General features: G+C 40.0%; 1 protein-coding gene across 1 annotated transcript in view; it reads right to left on the bottom strand.

Moving 5' to 3' along the window:
- Nucleotides 1-17,276, bottom strand: part of b4galt2 (UDP-Gal:betaGlcNAc beta 1,4- galactosyltransferase, polypeptide 2) — a 257,205-nt gene that overhangs the window by 87,690 nt on the left and 152,239 nt on the right. The gene's annotated exons all lie outside the window — the stretch shown is intronic.

The following is a 17,276-nucleotide window of genomic DNA, read 5'->3' as shown; positions in this document are numbered from 1 at the left end:
TGTATTTTCTGACTTATAAACAAAATCAACGTATGGATGCCTATTAAAATGAAATGTGTTTGTAAGCTGGGAGTGGCCTGTATGGGTATCATGCAGGAAAATGGAGCTGAGGAAGAGGATCAGTTATGATCTTGATGAACAACAGGGCAGACTTGAAGTACCAGATGGCCGACTCCTGCTCCTAATTCTGTTCAAAGTGACTCATTTTAAAACCTACTTTTCTACCCACCACCTAAAAGCATGCAGGTAGATGTGAACCTCATGGTCTCCAAGTCAATCACAGAGATTCTGGAGTGTGCTAAGTGCATCAGCTTATGCATCACCAAGCCAACGATGCATGCAGTGGATTGGCCACATTCATCGAATAGATAATGGTCTTATTCCCAGGAACATTCTGAGTGGGAAACGAGCCACTGAGTCGCGACCTGCTGGACATTCATAATATATCCTTGTGTCAGAGAAAAGTGAGAAATAAAGGTCTCAAGTGTTAATACAGATTACTAGAATTGGATGAAAATCATGGAACATCAGACAACATTACTGCATTACCTTCATCTATGGACTTGCAGATGGCAACTCAGCACCACCCTCTCAGCTAGGTAATGCTGACTTTACCTCCAGCAGAGTCACAGAGTCACATAGTATAGAATCAAGTCCTTCAGCCCACCTTGTCCATGGAGAGAAGAAGGAATTAAGTGAAGCAATAAACCAACTGAGGATGAAATAGCATCAGTTGTGCTCAAAGACATATTAAAAAACTAAAACTGGAGAGATGGTAAACTGGGTGTGCAATAGAATAACTTGAGAACAGAAGGTCCAAGATAAAAGGTAAAGATATTAGTTGTAAAATTCCCTCAAAAGGGGACCAGTTTATCTGTAATGACTTATGACAGGCAACACTCATGGGAAATGTGTTTTGCATGATCATTTTGAACAGGTTGAAACAACTATTGCACTCAAGATGATTAACCTCCATTTTGATCAGGAAGGTTACATTCCGACATTTGTTGTCTCAAGAAGATTTATAAAGTCTTACTGCACCAGCGAAAGTTGGATTTTAACCATTTTATAACCTGGTCAAAAGCCCCATGGAAGATCCTGAGGTACAATAAAAGTCCAAAAAAGGTTGTTATCTGACAGAAATTTTGGGTGATGAATTGACAAGCTGCATTGGGCTCAGAGGAAGAATGGACGTAACTGAAAGGCATGTATGATCTCCATCTCTCTTCCACAACAGTCTTTTCCACTGCTGTGGCTCCTGGGATGCTTGGGCAAGCAGTTGCCTTTGGAATCAGTAGAAGCCATCTCAACGAGTATGAGAATATTCATTCCAGATATGAAAGCAAGAGCTGACAACCTAGTAATCATATCAGTACAGAGCTCATATCTTGGAGATGGGAAGAATACTTTGAAGTACAGGATGAAAGAGCAAATTGTCTGCATTTGAAGTATAATAACTCGTAACTATACTAAGGAAGTGAAAAAATAATCTGAAGAAACAAATGCACCGTACAATGAGGCTGCACAATGTTATTGGATTCCCAAAACTAGTGAGCACATGGTGAATGGTGGAAGCACACAATAGGAAGCTGAAATTAATCCATTTAGCCTTGCTAATTAATTCATCAACAAACTTCACGTCATATAAGCCAGTGATAATAAATCTGATTCTGAAGAAGTTCAAAATGCCAGTTAATGTTTCAGGTTGAATTTCTGACGAAGGGTCTTCAACCTGAAGTATTAACTCTGTTTCTCTTTCCATAGACGCTCCCTGACCTGTTGAATGATTCCAGGGTTTTCCATTTTAACTATTGCTTAAGGAGATTTCTGTAAGTTCATTGAACAGATTATGTCACTAATGAGTTACAATGGTTGGGTCGTGTCATCAGACTATCCGGTGGTGGAAGCAAAAAGGAAAGAGGAGTCTGATTTCCACCAGAAGGCAGAGAGGATGCTCAAGGACAAAGAATAGCCTATCGTAGATTTATCAACAAAAATGCTGCCAACATGAATAAAATTGAATGTGCCTCAAGGTATAGGAAACTGTGATAAACTCCAGATGTGTTAAAAACTTAAGCTTAGTCAATCAATTTAGTTCCAAGGAGGCAAAAAAGCAACTCTGGCACGATTATTCTCAACACTGGTGCCCCACAAGGCTGCGTCCTCAGCCCTCTACTCATGACTGTGTGGCCAGATTCTGCTCTAACTCCATCTACAAGTTTGCAGATGATACCACCGTTGTAGGCCGTATCTCAAACAGCGATGAGTCGGAGTACAGGAAGGAGATAGCGAGCTTAGTGGAATGGTGTCATGACAACAACCTTGCCCTCAATGTCAACAAAACAAAAGAGCTGGTCATTGACTTCAGGAAAGGGGGTGGTGTACATGCACCTGTCTACATCAATGGTGCTGAGGTCGAGAGGGTTGAGAGTTTCAAGTTCCTGGGAGTGAACATCACCAACAGCCTGTCCTGGTCAAATCACGTAGATGCCACAGCCAAGAAAGCTCACCAGTGCCTCTACTTCCTCAGGAGGCTAAAGAAATTTGGTTTGTCCCCTTTGACTCTCACCAACTTTTACTGATGCACCAAAGAAAGCATCCTATCTGGATGTATCACGGCTTGGTACGGCAACTGCTCTGCCCAGGACCGCAAGAAAATGCAGAGAGTTGTGGACACAGCCCAGTGTGTCACGGAAACCAGCCTCCCCTCCTTGGTCTTTACCTCTCGCTGTCTTGGTGAAGCAGCCAGCATAATCAAAGACCCCACCCACCCAGGACATTCTCTCTTCTCCCCTCTCCCATCGGGTAGAAGATACAGGAGCCCAAAGGCACGTACCACCAGACTTAAGGACAGCTTCTACCCCACTGTGGTAAGACTATTGAACAGTTCCCTTATACAATATGGACTATGACCTCACGAACTACCTTGTTGTGACCTCGCACCTTATTGCATTGCACTTTCTCTGTAGCTGTGACACTTTACTCTGTACTGTTATTGTTTCTACCTGTACTACATCAATGCACTCTGTACTGACTCAGTGTAACTGCACTGTGTAATGAATTGACCTGTACCATCGGTTTGTAAGACAAGCTTTTCACTGTACCTCGGTACAAGTGAGGATAATAAACCAATACCAATAGAGCCAAGATGCAAAAGTAAGCCAACTTGATGTTTTTTTAAATATCCCTCAATATCCTATGAATTCAGCAATTTTCAAATAAACCAACTTGACCCTGGTGCCTATCAATCCCATTCACACAGGGTGCTTCTACATTCAGCTTTTTGTACTCCAATAGCTCTGAAAGTTTGTAATTTGCCACTTTTTTGCATGTGTGTTAGTGGCATATTATTTCAATACTGATACAAAAATCAGAATTAATAGATTTTATTGCAAGAACTACTACAGGAATAAATGCAGAAACAGATCAAAAAAGCAATATGTTTTATTCAAATGCTGGCCACTACATTATACCCGAGAAATGAAATAATATTTTATGTTATTGTTAAGATGACCAACCCTTCAACCAGCTATCCGTCATCACTTTGCAGATCTCAGCAAACAGATACAGGTGAGAATTGCTTCAAATGCTTGAGAGAGTGCTTTTTACACTGGGTGTTTCAGTGGTGTCTACGTGTGAACACGGCATAATGTTAAACTTGTGTACCTTCCGCAGAGTTACGATCATTATGTGGATCCAGAATTTATCTATTGGGAAAAAGAAGCCAATTTTAACAAGAAAGCCAATGCACAGATAATATTTTATGATGATTCATACCACAGAATTACTTAGCACAGAATCATCTACATATTCTTGTGAGTCACAGGTCTTTGCTTAGTCGGTGAAACTTGCTCAATGCAGCCTGCACAGAGAGGGGTGGTGAGCCCCATAACCAGTCACTGTATCATATGCATTTCACCTGTATGAGTTGCTGCAAATCCATTCACAAATTCCATGAAACATTATAGGAATGCATTGTGTGCACATGTTTTTAAATCTTTTATTTGCTGCAATTGACTATTGAGAAACTTCAAATGGACATGAAAAATAAAATCTGCTACTTAATAGAATACAGCATCTGGAAAACAGATATTTGACAAACGTCAATGATCCAAGTTTCCAATGAACACCGCCTGTATTTTGAGGGAGAATAATTGGCTGCAGTATAATTGGCTGCAGGGTAGACGGAATATGCAGATACTACTGAACAAGTCACAATTGCTGACAGAGTCACAATAATCTGCTTGTTCAGCCTCCAGTTCTGCCTCTATTACACAGTCTGTGGAAACCCTGCCAGGTCTGAACACAGTGCGAAGGAAAGGAATGTGCCTACAGCTGGCACTCCTGATGCCAGATGATCATTATCACATATACAGTACACAGCAGGAAATAAACACGAATGTATTCATCAGCTGAGGATTGAAGCATTTTTTCTTCTTTTTGTCACATTATGTCATATTGAGAACTCCCTCCAGGTCAGAGGCAGCACTATCCTGGCAGAGTTTGGAATTACCTCTGGCTGCCAAACATGATTTTGATCTAATAAGACTGCAATTCCTACTGAATAAATCAAACATCTCAATCCGCATAGTGAGGGGCCTTATGACCTTGCAGAATGGAGGAAATTTGGCCTAAGCTGTCCAGCTTGGGACCATTGCAGCTGAAGAAAGCTTTCATTTAGCAGCAGAGCTGGACAAGTATTTGAAAAGGAATAATATTAAAGAATACAAGTATAACAAAGTTTCCATGAAGGAATTAACACAGGCACAGTCTTTGGACTGACTAGTTTCCTTCGAGTTATTGTTTCCATTACTCTGAAAAGTAGGCAAACAAGAATAGTTATGAAGTATGTTCATTGATACCAAATACTTAAACCCATCTGCACTGTCACTATAACAGACACAGTACTTGCAACGTCTTTAACAATTCTAGCTTGATGATGAATCCATTTTATGAGGCTAAAGTAGCAGAAGGCAAAAATAAATCGACCCGTTTTCCTTTTAATGTCTAAATAATGAAATTACAAGCAAATCTTTGTATATATCAGAGCATCACCTTCAGAAATAAGGTTTGTATTCCCTTCTCATTGGTGACCAACAGCTGTGCTCTCATTGCTGTGACAACTGATTCACCAATTGTACCTTCTTTTGTTCTGTGCCTTGTGCCATTGGGATGATGCTGCAAAACATTTTTGGTCAACAGACCCTGGTGAATGAACAAGTGTCTGTTTATTGAAGATATTCCTTTTGTGATATCTGATGAGTAGAGTCCAATCTAGCAACCTGCATATCCTTATCACATCACAATAAAAGTGCTTCAAAGGCAAATTTGCAAGGCACTTTCTTGAGCAGAGCTGAGTACAAATCGCAGCACCTTCAACCCTGGAAGTACTTGAAAGATATGTGTTCCAGGCAAAGATACTGTAACCTTCAACAGCAACACAAATTGGCCAGCTCAACATGGTATTCCCTTCACAGAAAGTTGAGCTGTGATTCTCACCAATACAGATGCAGTTGCAATAACTGTTTCAGTCAGACTTGACACAGAAATGGAGGGAATGGGGCAAAAGGATTAGCCATGCCTGACAATCCCATTTAAACACAGAGGAGGTTTTATTATGGGTCAATGCATTTTTTTTTGGAGGAAATGCACATGAAGATACCATGAACTGGAATGAGGCAGCAGAATTTAAAAACGTCCCAAATGAGTGCCATTTTAGGCCTATTTGGTAAATCAACAGGCTGTTGATGAATCATATAGAATAAGAAATCTGCCTCTCTTTTTGATGTACTTCAAAGTAAATTGAAAGACTACAAAGTACACAATTGTTAAAGTCAATCCTTCACAATTTCATATGTATTTGAATTTAGTTGCCCTGCAGAATCTGAGAGAAAAAAAACAAAAAAGGTTATCACATGGACCTTTATTACATGAATAAACTAATTAAACTCAGTAGCACAGAGATCCATTCAGTTTCTTTTGGTTTAATTGCCATCTGGATTTTACCAGCATGTGATTTCATTGGTTTATATTCTGCAGACACCACAGATAAGAGTTGATTTACAGAGCAATAGGACGAGAGAAGACTTGACAATCTTTCATTAGTCTTTTTCTGATTAGCAAACAGATAGAACTTTTCTAGCTGAACCTAGTGAGGCAGGAAACACAATTTGGTAGAAGAAATTTATTCAGTCAGTTAAATGGCACCTTTCTGTGAGCAATGTTCTCTGAAGAAAAACAAATGAAACTGGTCATTTTTATGTAAAAATATATTCCAATACATCTTGCTTTCAAATCATTTGAGAGAAAAAAATCAAACAGACAATTACTGTTATCTGAAAACAAGCTGAAGCCTGACTCATCTAGGTAACTTCAAAGGATATGCAGGACATCTATTGAATGGGTGACAGCAGGAAGATCCACAATGAAAATCTCCGCATTTGCAAAATGTAAAGATCCCAAAGAAACAGACCCACTGATGTGGCAATTAATAAATCCTCAGGTTTATTTTTCAATCTGTAATTACTGAGATAAATGGCTGCTAGGCAACCATTCAATTTTTGCTAGGCACATTTGTTAGTTTAAAATGCCCCAAATAATGTCAAATAAGGTACCAAATGCATTCTTGCAACAGCTGGATCTATCAACTGTTTATTTCCGACAATAGCTTGGGGAGACAGTTCGACAGAAAATAGAACAGAAAAAACTGAAGTGTTTAATTATAAATCCCCATGGCTGCATTGAGTAGGTAGGAGAAAACTGTTCCCCCTGGCCTTTCCATTCAATTTTCACTGAGAAGTGCAGGTACTGCAGCTGATATTTCATAGGTGGAATCACATTGACAAGAATGTGAAACTAACAGGACTTGAAGGGCCATTTACTCTTTTCCCTGGCATCATGAAAGCTCATTGTCAGAAGAAAAGTAAATTTTGCCACAGCAATGTTAACACAGCTAAAGCTGCAAAAGATGATGTAGATCCAAGACCGGCAACATTGTTCTTCCAAAAAAAAAGGGGCAGGCTGTGGGGAGAGCTGTTGTGATGGAGCTTATCTTGCCTCATTGGAAGGACTCTGGCAGTTCAATGAAGTTCCTGTTGGAATGATAGTTCTAAGTTTCAGTTCACTGGAATAGTCAGCACCAAGCACTGCCAGCTTATTGCTGACTAAAAGTTATTGGGTGGTGGTATCTGTCAGGTGACACTGGGATAGATACATGCTGAAGTCAGACAACTCAGGATTCAATACTTGTAGGTCCCGGTTAGAAAAACTACACACAAATAGGACAATCCATAATGATAACGTGAGGGGCAACCAGTTCCATATTTAAATATGTGGTGATTGTTTAGTACAGGACTGTTGACAACCCAGCACAGACTCAGATATAAATGGCATACACACACACACACGGTAGCCTCCAAAATCAAATGTATGGATCACGACATGCAATTAACTCACCAATTCTGGCAACAGGCTACATTCATACTGCCCCTTTGTGTCAATGATTCCTTCAATCAGAATTTTTGGAAGATGCTCTAGAGGTCTTGGTACAGGAGCTAGCTAGAAGAGATGTCTTGTTTCTACAGTGGCCAAGGAGGCCGTCCTGCTCAGATGCTGGTGAGAAGAAATAACCATGGAGGTCAATGCCAGCAGTCAAACCCTGATGACCTGAATGCAAGAATTCAGTGCCCTGAGATTAGTGAACACAACTTCAAGTATCACATCTTAGTGAGTGCACTGCTTGCATCACACACCACTCACTTCACCACATTCCAAGTCACCTATCAATATTTTTTACTAACAAGGAGTTCTATCCAACATTCATATGTTCCAATCCACCCTTACACCCAACATCCCTGCAAGCCCATCTCACACCCAAATCTCACAGCTTGTATATAGCCACACCACTTAAACAGAAAGTATGATGCCTATTGACATTCTTCCCCCTCTGAGAGGAGAAGATGGTGCATGAATGGGAGGTAGCAGAAACAAAGTGGATAGGGACAGGCAAAACAGCTATATGCTAACCCAATGGAGGAGACAATAGTGAGGCCATGGCTAGTGGTAGGGGTTGAAACACTTAAAGATGACAGCATCCTCCTACCTGAACCCCCTTCTTCAATCTCACTGTTGCTTACCTATATTCTTCCTCCTCTCCCTCTCAACAAGTTTACCCTTTCTCCTTCCGAATGACTTGACCATTCCAGATGAAATACAAGGAGCAGTGGAAATTTGTAACTTGCTGTTGCAAAATTGGTAGGTTAAGTGGCCACGATAAATTGTCCCTAATGTGTAGGTGAGCGATAGAATCTGGGGGATGTTGATGAGAATATGGGGAGAATTAAAAATAGGAGTAAAGTAGGCTTAGAGTAAATGGGTGGTGATGGTCAACATGGACTTAGTGGGCCGAAGGGACTGTTTCCGTGATGTACCTCTCTATGACTCTGTCATAGATGCTGGGTCTGATGTGTTTTCAAAAGCAAGATTGAAAGATTGCTGTAAAACTACTCAAATTCTAATGTTTTTAAATTTGAGAATCACTGAGAACGAATTTGGCTTGTGCTGAGGATGTGAAAGGTAATATAAAACACAAGTGCTTGACTTGTTTTTGCTGGAACAATATGGCATTAACATTCAGAAAAATGAACTGGGTGCCCAACAGTGCAAGCAGCTCATTTTCAATGTTTGAAGTAATCACACCTATGCTCTAACACATCAGGTTTAGTAGAGGTGAATGCCCTAGGTCTTGTCCGGAGGCCCTGCAGGAATCTGCTGTAATCCAGAAGTGGTGCCAAATCAGTCTCATAATTTAGGCAGTCTAGACTGGAATTACCTTGCCTAAATAAATAGGCTATAGAAGGTATCTCTATGATATGGCTAAAAGATGCAATCTGATCAGGAAGCTATTAGAGAAAAATTTAAAGCTTTTTAAGTTGCTTGCACAATGAATCATATCTGACTCAGCCCAAGGTAATTTGGGCCTTTACAGAAAACAGCTAGTTTTCATCTATTACTTTGTGCTCCTGTGCTGTTTAAGAACCATTTCCCTTTCAGGAAATATTTTTATTCCTTCTTTGTTTTGCCAAGAGTGCCTTAGTTCACAATTTAAACAAAAATGCTGTTGATTCAGTGCTCCTCATAATTTGCATAATTGTATAATTTATGTTTAATTTACGTTTTTCTTGTGAATGTTACATCTCTAATGCTATGTGCCCGTGATGCTGCTGCAAATAGGTTTTTCATTACGCCTGTGTATACATGTACTTGTGCATATGACAATAAACTGTACTTTGATATCAATTGACGTATTTTTGTATTACTTCTGACTCACCACACCAGTAAATATATGCATCCAGATGTTATGTTCTATTACTATTGCAAACTATCAGCTCTGCCATGGAGGGGTTCGTGATAAATTGAGTCATATGATTAAAAACTCAGATTCTGTAAATCAGTCATGGCTTCTTACACTCTGACTCCCATGTCAATTAAGATACTTTAAATTCCAGGATCTTTTATACACTGCAATTTTTTTAAAACATAAACTGAATGCTCTTCAGTTGCAATCTGAAATTAACAAATCCATTTTCATTCAACAATGGAGCTACAGATGCTGGATTCTGCAAAAAAATCAAACTGCTGGAAGAACTCAGTGGGTCAAGTAGCCTCTGTGGAGGCAAAGGGATAGTCGACATTTTGGGTCGAGACCCTTCATCAGTGTCCTGAGCTCAAATTCCTGTGACTGGCTTTTGTTCCAGAACTTCCAGCCAACAAAGTGCGAGCACATTCAAGTAGAAGAAACAATATACAGGAGAATTTATGCCATGTTGCTCTTTGACATGAGACAAAAACAAGACAGAAAAGAGGAAGGAGACTCAGCTATATCCAAGTTCACATCTCCTGTAAATAAAACTCTATCCAACTGATGAAAGAATTATGACGGAATCAAAAGTTGCAAACATAAAACCCATGCAAAGTAATGCAAGTGAAACAGAAGAAACAAAAATGTGCATTATGATTGTACAATTTTCTAATCTAATTTTTTCTGCAGCTTTCCAAAAACGAGCAAGACTTCCTGAAACAACATGACATTAAAGGTACCTTGAGAGGGATAACAAATTCTCTATGCAGTAGAGGTTAAGATTGAGAAATAGCAAAGGGATTATATTAGGTAATAGGATAATTTTAATATTTTATTGATATTAGCTTTACAGCTTAAATCCTTACACGAAAGAGCTTCAAATGTAACTCACAGAAACATCTACAGAGTGTCAACAAATCTGTAAGGCGGGAAGACTTGCTGCATAAAATTGCCTTGAACAGGTCTAATCTTTCATGGATAGAGCAGGATAAAGCCACATTCTCATTCTTTCTGTATATGCGAATAGATACAATAGGTTAAGTACATCCAGAGATCATGCTGTGGAGTCTTTTTGTGTCCTTATTATTACTAGCTCAATATATCAATGTAAAAGCAGGAGAGAAGGTCATATGAAGATGAAGGAAAGGCCTTTTAGCTGATCTTAAAAGCAAGGTCACTGAATTATGAGCCTGGAAGAAATCAGGGCAGGAAGAGAGAAATAAAATTGAGTTAACCAGTTGTTAGCAGGCATCTCTTAAATCCTGAAATAGATGCTGAGCTTGTCTGTTCACTTTAATCTGAAATATACATCTACGTGCTTGACTGTGTAATGAACTTACTGGCCCATGAAGTGAAAACATGCATTTCAAAATCTCTCAATAATAAACCACCGTGAATTCTGATTCTTAATTATGAATGCAACTTTAATATTCAAGATATAAATTCTTAGTAATATTTATCCATAAATTAAATGAAACCTAAATAAGAAATGACTTAACTGATGTGTTTTTTATTCCATCTCTGTTACTACTACGTCTCTACACTTGTCTCTGGAGACATACACCTCCACAATATGAAAATGGTAGTTTTCAAAGAACCATTCTTGAGTGTCCAGCATGGATCCAGCAAACATGCTAAACATCCACCCTTTCATTTTGGAGAGACAATTCACCTCCAGTGGGGCCCTTGCCAAAGCTATGCAGCAATTAGCAATATACATTGCAACATCCTATCTGCCATCTATCATTACTTTTGTTTATGCCAATGCTTTCGTTGCCACTATGTGATGCTACTTCCAAACCTTCATCAACTAGCTTTTATTACTTGCAACTATCATTTTGATTTCCATTTTCAGATAACTACTGTAGTATATGATAAAGGCTTTTGCCTGATCCTCCAATTTCTAACATCCTTTTGAGCATCCAAGTCTCTTATTGTTTAGGCTTCACAAATAGCATGCTGTATTTGACCAATACAAACCCACTACCTTAAAAATGTCCAGTGGGGTCAATAGGTCAATCAATATTATGAGCAGCACGTTTTCCAGAACAGGCTTTAGGAATTCCACTACCCAGTTACAATTATTACCATGAACAGGTCACTCACTCGGTCAGGCCATTTAAAACTTCAACAGCTTGCGAGATGGAATGAAATTTGTGACTGCTTTTCCCGGCATGGCAAGTTCTTTAACTCAGTCACACCTTTAGGAAAAGTAGCAAGTAATGGGTGAGTCATCCAGGGGCCTCTTGTTTATCTTTTGGCTGGCAGTTACCTGAACAGAACTGTCAAAGGGCTGAGGGCACAGGAAATTAGCCCATAGGTTCAGTTAGGCTCCGATTCATGTTGTATGGAAACTTAAAGAGAGGACAGGGTAAAAAAAATCTTCAATTATATAAAAGGGATACTTCTGATTTTGATTTAGGTCAAGTTTGAAGTTGAATGGATTTGACAGTAAAATCAGTTTGAGGGATTTTAAGTATTTATTATAAGCTAAATGTGGCAGCTTTGTGTGTTTTTGAAATTCATTTCCACTGACTTCAATAAAACCAAGTAGAACCAACCAAAAGTGCAGTGATTTGTTAACAAACTAGAAACGCAGAAAACCTGTCCTACTTCAAGGAAAACAAGCTCAATTCCATTGAGTATTGTGAGAATTTGAATTCAGTGTAAGCACTTAGAAATAAATAAAAAGCTAGCATCAGTAAAAATGGCCATTTAACCGTAAGATTATCTTGGAAATTGAACTGGTTCACTAATATCCTTCAGGGAAGGAGACTTGTGAGACCGCCACATGGCTCCTATCCCACATCAATGTTGTTAACTCATGGCTGCTCGTGGTTACTTCAAACTCAGGACAGCTAAGGATGTGCAGTCACTTCTACTTCCCAACAGTTAAGGATTGATGATAAATGGCAACAGCATCCAAAGTGATTTCACTAAATAGCCCAGCACATAGGTGCAATCACAAGGAAGGCGTGCCAGTGTCTTTACTTTCTTGGAAGGTTAAGGAGGTTCGACAACTCACTGAACACTCTAACAAACTTCTACAGATGTACTGTTGAAAGTATTCTACAGATGTACTAGTTGATTTATTGTCTGGTATGGCAATTTGAATGCGCAGGAGTGTAAGAAGCTGCAGGGAGTAGTCAGTCCAATGCATCACTGCCTCATCCCTCCCCACCATTGGTAGTATCTACAGGAGGCACTGCCTCAAGAAGGCAACACCTATCATCAAAGATCCCCACCATCCGGGCCATGCCACCTTCTCGCAACTACCATTGGGCAGGAGATATAGAAGCCAGGATTCCCACACCAACAGGTTCAGGAACAGCTACTTCCCTTCAACCATTTGGTCCTTGAACCAACCTGTACAACCCTAATCACTACCTCAGTATAGTAACATTATTACCACTGTGCACTACAATAGACTTTGTTTTTTTGTTCTAATTTTGTTTTTGTATAATTTATGTTGTTTATTTATTCCTTGTGAATGTTGTATATCTGATGATGTGTGCCTGTCATGCTGCTGCAAGCAAGTTTTTCATTGCACCTGTGCATATATGTACTTGTGCATATGACGATAAACTTGACTTCGACGATGTGATCCCAGGCTCCAAGCAGTGTCATTCTGTATCGTGCATGGCCAGACTTCTCTATTTCCTTTAAAATGTGATGGGATCTTCACCTTTTAAACCAAATATAATCACTCTGTGATGCAATGTGTGGGCAGAGTTGGGAAAGACAGAAAACTTGGTTTACATATCCTCAGGGCAGCATTTCACAGCTAATGAAATACTATGGCAATTGCTTTTGTAGAAGGGCAAACATCAGGTGTCCATTTGCACAAAGGGAGATCCTACAAATGAGATAGAGGACAAATGAATATGTTTTAGCAACACTGAGGAACAGGTTTGTGCAGGATATTAGGAAGACCTCCTGATCTTCGAAAAATGCCATATTTCTGCCAAACAAAGAGACGCATGCTTGGTTCAACATCTCATCCAAAAAACAGAAGATTGACATAGTGCCAAATCTAGTAGAATTGCTGCCTCATTGCTCCAGAGACCTGGGTTCGATCCTGACTTCCAGTGCTCTCTGTGCGCTGTTTGTATGTTCTTCCTGTGACCATGCGAGTACCCTCTGGAAGTTCCAGTTTCCTCCCACATCCCAATGCAAGTTGGTAGATTAATTGGCCACCGTAAATTGCCCCTCGTGTAGATGAATGGTAGAATTTGGGGGGGACTGATGTAAATGTGGGGAGAATAAAATAGGATTAATGTAGGGTATGTATATATAGGTACTTATGTTTCTGTATGACTATGAGCAGGTCTAGAATGTCATCAAAGATTGTGGAGGTAAAGTTCCACAGAGGTTCCATCAGTTTACTTTGACAGAAGCAGTGGTGAAAACTCAAAAATGCCATAAGATAGGCTTACACCATTTTTAGGAGTTTGTAAGGGCTCTTCTTCTGGAATAAAGCAGATGAATGGAACAATGACAATTAAAGTAGACTATAATGGGTAAAAATAATGGATGGTTGATAGTTGGCTTGGACTCAGTGGGTTGAAGGGCCTGTTTCTATGCTGCATCTCTCAATAACTATGCAAGGAAGCTCAACCCTACAACTTTCTAATTCAGCACCACCACTGAGCCAAGGTGACACCAAAGAACCACTGCTTATTGAAGTTCCATCTTCAAATGTAATGTTAAATCAAGGGCCCAAATGCCTCTTCAGTTGGGCTCTGCAAATTTCATTGTATTATTTAAAGATGCTAAGGCATTCTGAAATGTGCAGACTGATATTGGTTGTTCAATTACCATCATCAAAAACTTTTGCATCTGGCTTGCTGTTTCTGTGACCTTGATATACAGAAATTGACTGCTGTTTACATATTAGTGAATGACAAGACTGACTACATTTTACAAGCAATGGCTTCTGGAACTCTGGAACTGACCATGTGTAAATACATCAAGGTACCCACTGTAACTCACCACTGTCCATTAATTTTACTTCATAATATGTACTTTTAGAAACTTATAAAAATACCAAGAATGAGTGGCATAAATATAAAGATTTAAAACAGAGGTTGTTAAATAGGTAACCATTATAATCACCACTTGCGCTCCTTTGTGGTATCAGCTGGATTTTGCATGTAAATGCCAGCAGGTCCAGGATTTTTGCAAATGCACCGTCAAACATGACACACCTGGGAAGTGGTGGCTGCTGTATCTATCGATGCTCAGCCATTGAACCCAGTGGAGAAAACCTTGCTGAGGTTCCCAACAAAAGTACCGGGGAGAAAAAAACTAACCTCTCGGATCATGTGCCAGGTAAAATGTGGTACCAATTCCACAAGCACATTGACTTCAGCAGGTATTGTAGAATAAAGTAGAAGAATGCAAGTAAGAAAGTCAGTTTTCTTTTAAAAAATCATTTTTATTTTGTTATAAATGTTAGCTACTTATCATTTTAATTGTTTTTAATTATTAAAACATTTTATTTACTTTATTTTTAGTAATTCACAAGATCACAAGATAAGGGAGCAGAAGCAGGCCATTCGGCCCATCGAGTCTGCTCCAAGGAAAAGGGAAAAAGAAATGGGGTGGGAAAAAAAGAAGAGAAAAAAAAAATTCTAATCCCATTTGCCAGCCTTATCCCCATATCCCTTGATACCCTGACTATTTAGATATCTGTCTATCTCCTCCTTGAATACCCCCACTGATCTGGCCTCCACTGCTGTGCGTGGCAAGGAGTTCCACAATTTCACCACCCTCTGGCTAAAGAAACTTCTCCTCATCTCTGTCTTGAAACTGTACCCTCTAATTCTAAGATTGTGCCCTCTGGTCCTGGACACGCCCACCAAGGGAAACAGCCTAGCCACATCTACTCTATCCTTACCTGTCAACATTTTAAATGTCGCTACGAGGTCCCCTCTCATCCTTCTGTACTCCAGCGAGTACAGTCCAAGAGCCGACAAACGATCATCATACTTAAGCCCTTTCATTCCTGGAATCATTCTCGTAAATCTCCTCTGAACCCTCTCCAACGTCAGCACATCCTTCCTAAGATGTGGGGCCCAAAACTGCGCACAGTATTCCAAATGAGGCCTCACTAGCGCCCCGTAGAGCCTCATCAACACTTCCTTACTTTTATACACTATACCTCTCGAGATGAATGCCAACATAGCATTCGCTTTCTTAACCACCGATCCAACCTGGTGGTTAACTTTTAAGGTATCTTGTATGAGTACCCCCAAGTCCCTTTGTACTACCGCACTATCAATCTTCTCTCCTTCTAGATAATAATCTACCCGCTTATTTCTACTTCCAAAATGTACAACTGCACATTTCTCAACATTGAATCTCATCTGCCATTTCCTTGCCCATTCTCCTAAACTGTCTAGGTCCCTCTGCATTCTTTCTATTTCCTCTATGCTCCCTACTCCTCCACTTATCTTGGTGTCATCCGCAAACTTAGCCACACAACCATTTATTCCATCATCCAAATCATTGATGTACAAGGTAAAAAGGAGAGGCCCCAACACCGACCCCTGCGGCACACCACTAGTAACCGGTAACCAACCAGAACGAGATCCTTTTATTTCCACCCTTTGCTTCCTGCCAACCAGCCAATTTTCCACCCATTTTGCTACCCTGCCCATAATTCCATGACCTCTCATCTTATTAATCAGTCTCTTGTGAGGCACCTTATCGAAGGCCTTTTGAAAGTCTAAATACACAACGTCTACCGCCTCTCCCTTATCCACCCTACCTGTGATTTCTTCAAAAAACTCCAATAGGTTGGTCAGACAGGACCTCCCCTTCACAAAACCATGTTGACTAGGTCCTATCTTGCCTTGCGCCTCTAGGTATTCGGTAACCTCCTCCTTGAGGATAGACTCCAATAATTTTCCCACCACTGACATCAGACTAATAGGTCTGTAATTGCCTTTGTGCTGCCTCCCACCTTTCTTATACAACGGAACTACATTCGCTACCCTCCAGTCCTCCGGAACCATGCCAGAATCTATCGATTCCTGAAAAATAATCGCCAATGCCTCCGCTATCTCCACAGCCACCTCCTTCAGAACCCGGGGATGCACTGACAGCCTTGACAGTCATCAAAGCTGGTGCCTGCTGTGAAAGATTTTTAAGGAAGATTCAGGCACAGCACTTCCTCAGTATACTACTCTAGGTCCAGCTGCTGCTTAGGCCTAAGTCTGGGTTTAGGATGACTGTGGGCAGCGATTGCGGGCCACAGACCAAGTGCAGTAAAATCCAGCTCGTAACTCCTATCCAGTAAAGCATTGTTAAATTCTGGCAGTAATCTGCTGAGAACATTGTCCAGGACAATCAAAGGGAACTGATTGCACTCAAGGAGCCACGTAATAGCCAGCCCAATATAGAACATCCACAGACAATCAGAATAAACCGGTGTTTGTTATCAAGATGTCACTTTGATTGAAAAATTTTTTTTACTAAGTGCTTCATCGTTTCCTTCCATGCACAAGTTTTGAAAATATTTCCTACCTGATAGGAACAAGCCTGAACTGTAATGAAAGAATTGCCAAATATTGCACAGGTAGCAAACAACTCCCATTCCTCCAGAGTTAAATATTTAACTTCTCCAGGAATTTATTAGGAAGTTCTCCCAAATAGACACCATAACTCTACTGAGTTTCCCAAGTTCCAGCAGTCAGTAAAGAGAAATTCAGATGAAATAGGTGGATACCATTACAACAATCTGGGTGCACTGCTCATGTTGATTCATTTTGCCACTGTCACTGGAGAGGATCTTTGTGGTATCATCCATGGGGGTTTTATGGAACCACTCGTGGATTATAGGGGTGATGTCTGTATAGTTAGCAATAATTTTGAGGAATTCTATGTTCCTGAACCTTATAATAATTAAGATATA

This window comes from Pristis pectinata, chromosome 3, assembly GCF_009764475.1.
Source record: "Pristis pectinata isolate sPriPec2 chromosome 3, sPriPec2.1.pri, whole genome shotgun sequence".
Taxonomy (NCBI): domain Eukaryota; kingdom Metazoa; phylum Chordata; class Chondrichthyes; order Rhinopristiformes; family Pristidae; genus Pristis; species Pristis pectinata.
Note: the sequence above shows the minus strand (reverse complement) of the source record. Positions and strands in the feature narration are given on the sequence as shown.